This window comes from Arachis duranensis, chromosome 4, assembly GCF_000817695.3.
Source record: "Arachis duranensis cultivar V14167 chromosome 4, aradu.V14167.gnm2.J7QH, whole genome shotgun sequence".
Taxonomy (NCBI): domain Eukaryota; kingdom Viridiplantae; phylum Streptophyta; class Magnoliopsida; order Fabales; family Fabaceae; genus Arachis; species Arachis duranensis.
This window is the reverse complement of record NC_029775.3, coordinates 67,103,413-67,107,767: the sequence shown is the minus strand read 5'-3', so window position 1 is coordinate 67,107,767 and position 4,355 is coordinate 67,103,413.

Below are 4,355 nucleotides of genomic sequence, written 5' to 3'. Positions count from 1 at the left end.
TTTTTTTTATACAAATATATGCACGAAAAATGCAGAATGCAATGATTAACATGAATGCTATGCATGATTCCAGGTTTAATAGATTAAAATGAAGAAGGAAAAAGGAAAGCAATCAACAAGAAATAAATTGAAAAAAAGGAGCGATCATACCATGGTGGGTTGTCTCCCACCTAGCACTTTTAATTAAAGTCCTTAAGTTGGACATTGGAGGAATATCCTGTTATGGTGGTTTATGTTTAAATTTGTCCAAAAATTTCCACCAGTGCTTAGAATGCCAACAGCCTCCGGGGTCCCAAACTAGGCATGTGAAGCTTCTGAGTAGCTTTAAATATATTGTTCGGCTCCCGGGACGACAAATGTCAGAATAAACTCCAGGATTCCAAGCCTTGCTTTTAAATCCGCCTCCGTTTTGATTTGTAAGTTTCCATTTGGGCGGGTTAAAAAGTAGAATCTCACTGTGGTGACCAAACGTTCTCCGTGATCCATGCAATTAAGCAGGATACCAATCCGTGTACTTCGAGGTGAAGCGTGGAACTTTATTGAACCTTGTGCACCAGCTCTGAGTACGAGCCATTTCCCTTTTACTCTTAAAGCCGCAGAGAGCTCTAAGATGGCCATCTGTTTCAAGTAAACCATATTTAAGTGAATAAGTAAAATTGTAAGTTAAGGATTGTACCCACTTGAAGCTTGTATTAGGTGGTAGTGGCCTTGGGATAGGTGTTTCTGGTGGTTTTGTAAGTTTTACTCCCTTATGCTCTTCTGTGAATTCCTCCACATCCTTGCAAGAGTCCTCAATTGTATCTATGTCCGAGTCAAATGCTTCTGTGTCTTCCTCATCACTCGAGTCATAGATTGGAGGTTGAGAAAAATCTACCTCTGCATCATTTTCGTATTCACTTGGGGAAGATTCTTCGATTTCAAGGAATTCACTTGCAGATGCAAGTTCATCACTGAGAGAACAGGACTCATGATCATCATCATCAAGGGAATTTGCTTCTTGGATTATTCTGTCTGATTCCTCATAAACGACTTGCCTTGGAGATTGTACAGTATCTTCCTTAGCATCAATTGTAGCATCCTGGACGGAGTTTTCCTCAATTCTGGATTCCCAAGGAAGTTCAGCATCGCCTAGATCTTCAACCAAATCTTCTTCTTGAACAAAGACAGCCTCTTCTAATTGTTCTAGTACAAATTCATTCTCTGCCTTGTCCACTGGAGTCTCTAGTATTTCTTTCGTGCTACGCTCTTCATCGGGTTGTCCACATGGAGCTGTGGTTGATCCTTGTATATTTGAGCGTTTAGTGGCCCATTGTATTAGTGCAAACTCCAGTTGTTGAATGGTTGTTTGAAATTTAGTTATTGTTTCTTTTAGGCGATCCTCTGCTTCGCGGTTTGCTGGACTTAGACATGATACATAAGGAAGTGGTGATGATTGGGAACGATTGGATTGGTATTGGGGTAAGGAAGGATCATATGATGGCGAATGGTGAAGAGAAGCTTGTGACTGTGTGGTTCACGAAATTGCAATCACACTTTTGCAATTCCGCACAACTAACCAGCAAGTGCACTGGGTCGTCCAAGTAATACCTTACGTGAGTAAGGGTCGATCCCACGGAGATTGTCGGCTTGAAGCAAGCTGTGGTTATCTTGTAACTCTTAGTCAGGATATCAATAATTATCAGGGTTGATTGTAAATAGTAAAAGAACATGAAGTAAGTACTTGTTTTGCAGTAGTGGAGAACAGGTTGAGGTTTTAGAGATGCTCTATCTTCTAAATCTCTGCTTTCCTATTGTCTTCTTCTTCAAGCACGCAAGACTCCTTCCATGGCAAGCTGTATGTAGGGTTTCACTGTTGTCAATGGCTACCTCCCATCCTCTCATTGAAAATGTTCAACGCGCTCTGTCACAGCACGGCTAATCATCTGTCGGTTCTCAATCAGGTTGGAATAGAATCCAGTGATTCTTTTGCGTCTGTCACTAACGCCCAGCCTTCAGGAGTTTGAAGCTTGTCACAGTTATTCAATCCCTGAATCCTACTCAGAATACCACAGACAAGGTTTAGACCTTCTGGATTCTCTTGAATGCCGCCATCAATTCTAGCTTATACCACGAAGATTCTGATTAAGGAATCCAAGAGATATCTACTCAATCTAAGATAGAACGGAGGTGGTTGTCAGGCACACATTCATAGGTGAGAATGATGATGAGTGTTACAGATCATCACATTCATCAAGTTTAGGAACAAGTGATATCTTAGAATAGAAGCAAGCGTGATTGAATGAAAAATTGTAGTAATTGCATTAATCCATCAAGACACAGCAGAGCTCCTCACCCCCAACCATGGGGTTTAGAGACTCATGCTGTAGAAGATACAATGAGAAACGTGTAAAGTGTCATGAGGTACAAATACAATATCAAAAGGTCCTATTAATAGTGAACTAGTAACCTAGGGTATACAAAAATGAGTAAATGACGTAAAAATCCACTTCCGGTGTCCACTTGGTGTGTGCTTGGGCTGAGCATTGAAGCTCTCATATGTAGAGACTTTTTCTGGAGTTAAACGCCAGCTTTTATGCCAGTTTGGGCGTTTAACTCCAATTTTTGTGCCAGTTCCGGCGTTAAACGCCGGGAATTCTGAAGCTGATTTGCAACACCGGTTTGGGCCATCAAATCTCAGGCAAAGTAAGGACTATTATACATTGCTGGAAAGCCCAGAATGTCTACTTTCCAACGCATTTGACAGCGCGCCAATTGGGCTTCTGTAGCTCTAGGAAATCCACTTCGAGTGCAGAGAGGTCAGAATCCAACAGCATCTGCAGTCCTTTTCAGCCTTTGAATCAGATTTTTGCTCAGGTCCCTCAATTTCAGTCAGAAAATACCTGAAATCACAGAAAAACACACAAACTCATAGTAAATCCCAGAAAAATGAATTTTAAATAAAAACTAATAAAAACATACTAAAAACTAACTAAACTGTACTAAAAACATACTAAAAATAGTGCCAAAAAGCGTATAAATTATCCGCTCATCACAACACCAAACTTAAATTGTTGCTTGTCCCCAAGCAACTGAAAATCAAATAGAATAAAAAGAAGAGAACATACTATAGACTCCAAAATATCAATGAAACTTAGCTCCAATTAGATGAGCGGGACTAGTAGCTTTTTGCTTCTGAACAGTTTTGGCATCTCACTTTATCCTTTGAAGTTTAGAATGATTGGCATCTATAGGAACTCAGAATTCAGATAGTGTTATTGATTCTCCTAGTTAAGTATAATGATTCTTGAACATAGCTACTTTATGAGTCTTGGCTGTGGCCCAAAGCACTCTGTCTTCCAGTATTACCACCAGATACATACATGCCACAGACACATAACTGGGTGAACCTTTTTAGATTGTGACTCAGCTTTGCTAGAGTCCCCAATTAGAGGTGTGCAGGGTTCTTAAGCACACTCTTTTTGCCTTGGATCACTTTTTATTTCTACCCTTGCCTTTTGGTTTAAAGGGCTATTGGCTTTTTCTGCTTGCTTTTTCTTCTTCTCTTCTTTTTTTTCTTTTTTTTATTTTTATTTTTTTATTTTTTTTGCTTTTTCTTGCTTCAAGAATCAATTTGATGATTTTTTTAGATCCTCAATAACATTTCTCCTTTTCCATCATTCTTTCAAGAGCCAACAAATTTAACATTCTTTAAACAACGAATTCAAAAAACATATGCACTGTTTAAGCATTCATTCAGAAAACAAAAAGTATTGTCACCACATCAAACTAATTCAACTAGTTTCAGAGATAAATTCAAAATCCTGTACTTCTTGTTCTTTTGTAATAAAAACATTTTTCATTTAAGAAAGGTGATGGATTCATAGGACATTCATAGCTTTAAGGCATAGACACTAAGATACTAATGATCATGTAATAAGACACAAACATAGATAAACATAAGCATAAAAATTTGAAAAATAGAAAATAAAGAACAAGGAGATTAAAGAACGGGTCCACCTTAGTGATAGCGGCTTGTTCTTCCTCTTGAAGATCTCATGGAGTGCTTGAGCTCTTCAATGTCTCTTCCTTGCCTTTGTTGCTCCTCTCTCATGATTCTATGATCTTCTTTAATTTCATGGAGGAGGATGGAATGTTCTTGGTGCTCCACCCTTAGTTGTCCCATGTTGGAACTCAATTCTCCTAGGGAGGTGTTGATTTGCTCCCAATTGTTTTGTGGAGGAAAGTGCATCCCTTGAGATGAATCATCTCCATCTCCGGCCTTAGGTGCCATAAATGGTTATGGAGAAATAAAAAGCAACGCTTTTACCACACCAAACTTAGAAGGTTTGCTCGTCCTCGAGCAAAAGAAGCAAGAA